Source organism: Sciurus vulgaris, assembly GCF_902686455.1.
Source record: "Sciurus vulgaris genome assembly, chromosome: 4".
Lineage (NCBI taxonomy): Eukaryota > Metazoa > Chordata > Mammalia > Rodentia > Sciuridae > Sciurus > Sciurus vulgaris.
In genome coordinates, this window is record NC_136464.1 from 16,898,590 (window position 1) to 16,907,753 (window position 9,164).

General features: G+C 49.0%; 1 long non-coding RNA gene across 1 annotated transcript; it reads right to left on the reverse strand.

The window, feature by feature from the left end:
* Nucleotides 1-364: 364 nt before the first annotated feature.
* On the reverse strand, nt 365-6,109 carry LOC306660001. Its single transcript, XR_013763523.1, has 4 exons — nt 5,280-6,109; nt 3,500-3,817; nt 1,359-1,490; nt 365-902 (listed from the first exon to the last, which is right to left on the reverse strand). It is a non-coding gene; the product is annotated as an uncharacterized lncRNA (long non-coding RNA).
* Between the last annotated feature and the right edge of the window lie 3,055 nt (nt 6,110-9,164).

The following is a 9,164-nucleotide window of genomic DNA, read 5'->3' on the forward strand; positions in this document are numbered from 1 at the left end:
AAACACAAAGGGGTACAAAGATGGACACATTCTCTACTTAGTCTTTTTGTTATTAAAATAGTTGGACCATCCTGATACAGTAATAATAGGGGGCCAGGAATGAAGATAGGATATGGAATCAAAAGGTATGGACTTGATTTCTGACTCCACCCTCCCAAACCAGAAGATCTTCCATCAATCATTTAACTTTTCTAACCTCCATCCCCACATCGGGGAACATGGAACTCATTACCCTCCAGGAGCCCCAGTCAGATAACCCAGATGAGAATGCTGTTTATAAATGTGTGGCTTTGTTTGTGGTAGGAACTATTATTATTGGGTGAATTCCAAGACCGACTCCTCTGGAGGTTAGATGGTAGCATAATTCACAAGTGAGAGGCGTCGGCTTATAAAGTGGGGTCCAGAAATGGGAACTGGGTCTCTGCTTAGGGGTTTTCTTTTGCCTTACACAGACCCAGTGTTAAACAGAGAGAGTCCCTCTGTGCCTTTAAAAATGGCCTGCTGGTTAATAAATAATAAACAGAAATCACAAGTTACTTACAAGACTTTCTGGGCCTGGAATTCAAGATGATGTCCTCTCCTCTTTGCCTGAAAGATTATTCGAGGGGAAATGGTAGGTCTTGGTGACCCATAGCAGGGGCAATCATTGCTCTTTCCTTCTTCATTTGTCATATATGAGGAGGGTATTTATAGGGCTCTCCAAGACTCACCTTCACTGGGCCAACATGCCAGCTCCCCTGGTAGACAGTGATGGCACCAGCGCCTGCTTTTCTGAAAATGTTCTTTGCCGTGAACGTCTGCAGAGGACACTTGGTCTCTATCCGCCCATACTCAACCCAATTCATTGAGAATGTTCCTGGTTTCACCACTGAAAGTTATGCCTTCTGGTGGCCCCCTCCATCCTACGAAAACCACAGTGGTTGCTCACCCTGCCTGCACTTCACCTTCCCCTCTGGGTCAGGAGAGCAGGAGGGCATGAGTCTAGACTCGGGCCACCAGCATTGTTTTCTATTGCTAGAATAGAGTACTCGAGCCCTAGTGATGTATAAAGACTAGGGGTTAATTTTGGCTCTGTTTTGAAGGCTGAGAAGTACAACAGTGTGGTGCCAGCAACTTCTTTACAGATGGTGAGGACATCGTGCTGCTTCAGCTCATGGAAGGAAAGTGGGAGGGAAGGCAGGAACGGGCAGAGAGACGAACAAGGGGCCACCTCATTCTGTTACAACCCCCGCCCACTGTAAGGAATCCAGACCCCCCCAGAGCAAAACCTCACTCACTTGCTCAAGAGAGGCATTCATTCATTCACGAGGCTCCGCCTCCGTGACCCAAACACCTCCCACCGGACCCTGCCTCCCTACCCTGCTGCAGGGAGTATTAGGATCCCAACATGTGAACCTTTGGGGGACACACTCAAACCACAGCATGCACCCCATGCCTTCTCTGCCATGTGGGCCAAATGGCTGACCTTCTCTGAACCTCAGTGTTTTCATCTGTAAATAAGGATAATAGCAGAGCCTGTGTCACAGATGACTGGGAGGATCAAATGGACATGGCTGGAAAGAGCTCCATGCTGCACAGTGACATGGGACCTAGTAGTCCTTTATGATTGCTCCTGCATGGTCCTGACCATAGAGCTTCCACTCAAGTAGAAGAGATGGGACAAATACCCTTAAGGCTACTTAGTTGCTCTTCCTTGTCCCTTTGCAGGTCTCTTTGTGGTTTTTCCCTCCCTCCCTCCTAACCCACTGCTCCCAGCTCTGCCTCGCCGTGTCTTGTTCCCCGATCCAAGGATGCACGAGGCTGTGTCTTGCACAGTGCATTATTCATTTCTTGGCAGGGGATGCTGTGCTCATAAGAATTAACATTTGGGTTTTATTTACTGGCTCATGAAGTGCCAGGACTGTATGGGGATTCAGTTGCACAAACTCTCTCCATGGGAAATCAATGACAAATTGAGAAAAGGGGGTTCCTGGGGATCAAACAGCAAACCCTCTGCAAACCTTGTTTGAAAACTCGGTCCTGCCTGATCTATCGCCTTTCTCAGAGTGGTGGTGGGGGGGGACATAGTCACTCCCTGGAGTCCCCTCGCTGACCACCAAACTGAACAGTTAGACCCGTTCCCAGTCTTACATGAGATTAGTCACAGGATATTTCATTTTAAATCCAAATGGAATGTTTTGCCTAAATCAGACAAGACTCTTTCAGTGTTTATGACTGTTTTCTTGGAATTCTTTTTGGCTCTGGGAAGGATTTGAAAATTAAATGCATTTCCTTTTGGTGACCTGGGGCCGAGCTGAGGGAGATGAGACCCTAGGTTTGGGCCAGCGGTAACTCTTCAGGTTCATTCCAAGAAGAATGTCCCATTGGCCAGCATTCCCCAGCACCTGCAGCCCACCGTGGTGGCCAGGCCAGCCACCTCATCCCCACAAGCCTTCCTTCCTCTAACCGGCGGCTAGCATGCCATGGGAAATTGGAGACACAGCAGGAATGTTTTGCAAAATGAAAAAGGTGGGGTGAGCCAGGGCCAAGTGGAAGAGATGTGAAGCCCCGCCCAGGAGCCTTCTCCACAGCAGAGCTTGCTTTCTGCCTGAGTGGCGAGTAAAGTGATAGAATTCTTAGCAAGGTAATGTGGTCAGAGTCTGCAGAATTTTCCTGAGATGGACGATTGTGGTTTTTCCTGTCCTTCTCACAGACAGAGTGATGGAAAGAGGGCTGATTATAGAGAAATGGATAGAGGCAGGCGATCACAGAGAGATGAGGTAATGGCAAGGCAAGTGCGGTTAACTGCCCAGCAATGGACACTCGGTTTCTCCAAAGCTGCCACATCTTCCCTGGAGACTGATGGCTTCTAATGTCATGCTTCTCCTTTTAAAATTCCAATTACACTTTTATCCATGGATCTAGGCCCAGCTCAAGTGAGAAGCAAGATGGCTAGTGGCACTAGCTCTGAAGTCGAGCCAACGAATTGGAATCTAGCTCCAGCCATTTATCAGCTGTATGTCTTTGGACCTGTTTCTTAACGTCTGTGTCTTGGATTATTCAGTCAAAAAAGGTAAAAAAATGGTAGAATTCACCTCATAGGGTTGTTGAGAGGATGAAATGAATTATGCAAACTGTGCAGACAAGTTCCCGAGGCACACACAGCAGGTTCTAGAAAAGTGCTTGCTGTTATTCAACCTGTCTTGATCCAGAAGGTCGATAGCACTACAAGTTGTGTTTCTAGTAGAACTCCTTCTACACAAGAACCAGAGCTGCCGGGAGCATGGTGCAGACTGTGGTCTTCTGCAGAGGATCTTGCCTTGCAGAAGCCAATGGAGGGGTAGCCATCTAAACAAACCTCTGCTTCTGTTTATCAGGGGCATCCGTTAGGATGCATTAGACTGAAAACAATGGAAAACTCCATTCAAACTGGTTTAAACACTTAGGAATGTGTCATATCTCCTGTGCAGAAAGTCCAGAGGTAGCCAGGATGCCCAGTGGATTCTGGACCAACACCTACCTCATCAAGGGCCTGTGTTCTTCCCCTTTCCACTCTGCTGTTGTCCACAGAGCTGTTGTCATTCATGGTGGCTTCCTGCACAATTGTAGTATGACTGGCAAGAGCAATCAGATGAGGTATCTGTTATGTCCCTCAGGAGCCAACCCAGGGGACATTTCTGGGAGCCCTCCATTAAGAGGAGGTTCTGAGTTCACTTCTCTGCACCACAAAATAATGAAGGCCAGACTTTCCCAGAAGTGTGTGGTCAACCTGTTTCTGCTGGGTCACGTGCCCATTCCAGAACCTGTCATTGGCAGAAGTATGGAGTCATCCCTGGACCTGTGGTCAAATCACAGAATGACCAACTGCCCTCCACAGGGGAAGAGCAGGTGCACACCAGGCAACTGGCCTCATCATCCATCCCTCGGCATGAGAGACCCCCATGGTAGGCGGTATTAATGCTCAGGGTGCCATGACTTTCCAGGAGTTCCAGAAAGTCCCAGAGTTTTGTTAATTCCTCATGGCGAAACTTCTAGGAATGAAGTTCTAAAAACACAAATTTAAAAATACATGGTGATGAACATTGCGCTGTGGATCCCCTCCACTGGAAGCCCTCAGCTTTGACGTCAGTATTGTCTTGCAAGGGGTAAAGCTCAGTCCCCACTGAGGGTCTTGGATTGGGCAGAGTGCTTCAACACACTCCCTTAATTCTTCCCCCACGATGGTAGTGAGATAGGGTTACTTCGGTCTAGTTCACCCTCGATAGTATCCCACGCTGCCTCACCAATAGGGACTTGATATTTATTGAATGTGTGAAAGCCCCCACAACCACCCATTCGAAAAATAAAAAGATTTCTGGGCTTGTCTCTTTATATTAACTTGTGTTTGTGTGCTTTGTTCTTCTCCCCTTAAATATTTTCTTTCTGCTCCCTTAGAGGCCTTAGAGGTCTTGGAATTAACTGCTTCCTCTAGAAGCCACCAGGGCTTTCGTTTGTTGAGTGTGAAGGACATTAGTCTCGTGGTGTCTTTGCACACCAAAGCCCTCGGCTTGGACTTAAATATGGTCTTGGATGGCACACAGTCTTTCCACACCCTGCCTTAATACCTTTGCCACCCTATTTGATATTCACTCAATTCTCTAGGGTAGGTTTATAGGTGGAAAAATGCCCTCCCAAAAGCCAGGTAATCTGTAAACAGAAAGGAGTGGAGAACGGAGACCCAGAAATGAGGCCTCTGTGCCTTGTGCTGTCTGCTCAAGAACTGCTCGATAGTTGAACAGTTCTCCCCAGCTATCAGGGAGCACCCGGGCACTGGACTTTTCCTCCTCCATTAAAAGAACTGTAAAAATCTTGACCTTTGACTGGAGGCATAAGGACGGAACACTTTCCAGCTGCTTGTTATGGGTCGTGTCCCTCGGAGTGGGCTTTAAGAGCTTCCGGCTGGGCCACACATACACACACAATCTGTTCAACACGGTTCTGGCCACTTTTCCCCAGAGCCTGGCCAAACTGAGGGTTAGTGTGTGGTCACCGGTCTAGTGGGCTAGCCATTGCAGAAGCTGGCAGAGCTGGAGGCTGGAAACCAAATACAACTGCTGACATTTAGAGACTGTGGGGTGGGGTCCAAGGCTCGTCATTAGCCACGGTCACGGGAAGGAAAAGTCCTGACAGTCAAAGCAGAGCAGAGAGAAAGCCAACTCCATTACCAGTCCTAAAGACTCAGAAGGTGGCATCTCCCTGCCACCAAGGCAGGGTCCCCAGTTGGGTAGATCCTTTCTATGGCTAAGATTGCAGAGTTTTACCTGACTCTGTGTGGTAGATCTGTAAGGCACTGGCTGCCACCTTCTCTGCTTCTTGCTCTCTTGGATTTCTTCCCTTCCTCCTTTCCCCGAGTCCTAGGTGGGCAGGAAGAGGAGGGGTGTGGCATCCCATTCTCTTCTTGCTTCAGCACCCAGATTTCTCCTTCCTGTTTTTACCTCCAGGCTTCAGGGAAACCAAAGAGCCTGGAAGACTCAGGACATTTCCAAAGGAAATTCCAAAGGACGGAATTTCCAAAGGAATCAGGGAAACAAATTGTCATCTTTATATGAGGTTAAAAGGCAACGGAATGTCTTCTCTCATCCCTCACGTTTGATACAAAGCAAACTGGGAAGAAAGAAATATTTAATAAATAAAACAACACAAAAGAAAATGATTAATAAATCCAAGTAGGTGAGTGATCACAATAAATGTGAATGGATCAAAGCTTTCATGTAAAGGACAAAGATTTCCACACTGGATTGAAAGTAGCCCCAAACTGGGGGGTGGGGGGGATTAGAAGACTTGCCTAAGATAAAATGAAATAAGAAGATTAAAAATAAACAGGTGTTAAAACTACTAGACTGCCCTGACTGTGGGAAACAGGGGTAAGTGATGACCAGTGTTGTTCCAGTCTCTGAGAAGCAATGATTTTTAAAAACATATGTTGCTCGTCTCTACCCTCTAAGTGACCTTGAGAAAAAATTTTTAGAAAAACATGTCCTGATGGATCATCAGGGCTAATTCCATGTTAAAGCTTTTCCTGCATTCACCTCCTCCATGTTTAGTAGGTATAGAAGTGCTGAAGTCTGAAGCAGATGGTTCCATCTGTGTCTTCTCTGTTTACGAAGGCAAAGATGTTGAATTAAAACAAATCTGGAAGTCTCCCCATGCTTCTTCCCACTACCACCCCAGAAAACGACTTCAAGCTGGTCAGTCTGGATAATCTACAAGGCAAGAGGTCAAGCATGGGCCACAGAACTAACTTTGTGAGTAAGCCCCTAGGGCTGCCCACTTAGCATCCAAGAGAAACCAGTGCAAAAGGAACACGGCAGCAATAGCAGAGTACCTGATACTCAAATGTGTGTATAAGCAGGGAGTCCAGGATGGGTCTCTGGGTCTGGGATAATCCCTTAATACTATGTATAAATTAGGAATCTATGAACTTCCCAAATCTAGGAAACTGGATTCATAACTTTTCAGCATATTTTCAAACAGATTCATGACTTCAAAGCGTCTTAGAACAACTGACAGGTAATAATTTCCAAACTAAAATGAAAGTCAGTGGTCAGGAGTAGGGCCTCCCAAATCAGGACATGGGGTTCTATGGTTTTGTTCAGCTCAGGGCTACTCCTGTGAGTACAGAGCCCAGTCCTTGGCCAGGAGGGGTAAAGAGGAGGCTGTGGTAATGGCATGAGGAGAGGGACATGAATACAGCAAGGACAGCAATGCTTTCTGATCATCTCTGCCATCTCCCAGGCCATCTTAGACAAATTGTGCTCTTAGACCCAGATTTTCGTCTTAGCTCCTCAGGGGCTTCTCTCTGCATTCCAGGCTGAGGGTCACAGGGTGAAAGGGAAGAAAGAGAACACAACAGATTTAAGAACTGAATTAGTATCAAGAACCAGGTCAAGACATGTTCAACTCCATCTTAACTTACCTTGGTAGAGACTTGCCGTCACCTGCAGAGTGAGGCTCATGGAGACCTGATCCCACCTGTTCCCACGGTGAATCCATGGTCTGAAGTGTTACCTTATGAGGATGGAACTGGGGTGAGGGAGGCTGGTGGCAGGCGGAAGTCTGGGTAATTGCAGACAGACAACTAAGGGTATGGAGCGTTGTGTGACTAGCACCCCTGAAAGTCTGTAGGACCCCAGCTAAGATGTGTGCAGCAGCACAGAGACCTCTAGTTGGCCAGATCTCCAAATTCTTTGTTCCAGAAACCACAGCCACCTCTTCCTCTACAGGCCTGGGGTACACTTTGGGAGTTTCTTGTCTGACAGGCCCTGGAGAAGTTGGGATGGGTCCTCCAGGCAGTAGCAGAGTGGCAAAAGCTGGCGAGAGGAGGGTTGCACACCCATGTCCGTGCCCTGTCCCCACTCCTTCCAGGCTGTGCAACCTTCGGTAGGTTACATAGCCTCTCTGCACCCTAGTGTTTCATTTGTAAAATGAGGACAATAACCATATCCATATCATAATTCTATCGTAAGGCCTAAATGAAATATAAAAACCCTTTTTAAAAATACCTGGTTCACACACTTAGGATTAGTACTTGTCATTGCTGTTATCATTACTATATATTGCACTGGACTAGGGATCAGTGTGTCTGAGTTCTAGGTCTACAACTAATGTCCCCCCTGGCCTTAGAATACTCTGGACCCCAGTTCTCCTGTCTGTAAACTGGGAGAGCTTTTTCCCAGGGGAGAGCCCAAAGGCTCAATGAGATGGGAAGTGTTGAGGCCCTGGAAACCACATGGACTCTAGGAGGCCACACCCAGGCCTGCGCAGGCAGCCTCCGCTGGGCAGCTGGGGTACTGGCGACACGCACCAAAGTTCTTCTCTCCACTCTTCCCTCCTGCGGGGGCTCTGGTCTCAGGTTTCTGTTCTGCTGTCTGATCTGGATGCCAGGCTCCTGCTGCGGTGGCCCAGCCCTGCAGGTTTCTCAAGACACTTAACCGAAGACAAAGAATATTCTGTCTTCCAGAATCTCAGAAGCCTCACTGACTTTGTTATTTTCTCATTGTCAGCTGGACGCCAAGGTCTTCAGAATAATTCCCAAGCTGGGCCCTCAGAGCCTGGCTTACATAAGAACGAGAAAATGTCCCCCGGGGTGAGGTTTATTACCATCGTCATTTAACTATCACTGCAATTATTCTTAGCAAATGCGATCACCCTCGTGATGACGGTGATCGTCACCATGAAGGAGCCTGGCGTGGGCTGAGCGCCCAGCCTGAGCGTCCACACTCATTCCTCACAGTGGCAGCTGCCACCGCCTTCGGGAAGGGGCTGGCCCGGGAGCGTGTCCTCCGGCTCTCTGGCGTCTGGACATGCGCCGTCCAGGAGAGGAGGAGGATCTGGGCTGAGCTGGCACCACGCATCACCCAGCTCAGCTTCTGACCTATAAAGATTAAGAAAATGTCGCCGCTTTCCGCTCCTTTCTTTCCACTTAGCACAAGGGGTTGCGCTCCGAATGCTCTTAGGCTCCTGGCGCATCATCGCTGATGGACGGATGGTCGTTCATCGCGGGTTTTATCCCTTCCCCCAATCCTATTTCCGTCCCTGTCCTCCCGCACGCAGCTCTTCTGCTGTTCAACGTGGTGATCCTTCTGCTTCATCGGGTTCACTGCTCGGCGTGCCCGTTCTTGGTGTCGCGCACGGTGTCTTCTCCATCTCATCCAGTCTCTTTCCTTCCTCTTTCTCTTAACTCAGGACCGGGGTTTGAAGACCATGGGTGTTGGTGTGGTGCACGCACGGCATGCCTGTCACATCCCTCAGCTGAACGGTTTTTTAAGGAAGGGCGAAGGCCCAGGAGACAGAGCGCCAGGGTCTGAGAGATGGAAGCGGAATCTGCCACCCCAGGAGCAGCTCCCGCTCAGGTGCTCTCCCCCTGGCCGGTGAGCTGACCCAGACGTCCAGAGCTCCCAGCTCCCACAGACGCTGCATTCCACCCCGCCGAGCGGCAAGGAGGAGAGGAAAGAGGCAAAAGGCAGAGGTCACAGCACAGAGGGTTCTGACCCAGCCACTTCCGCCCGGCAAAGCCACGTCTTCCAGCACAGCTGCAGTGGCCCAGCTGCGCACGACCCCACCCGGACTACCCTGCCAGCATCTTCAGGAGGGTGTGGATGGCCCTGGGGCTGCAGGTCACTTCTCTGTGGCGTCACAGGGGAGTG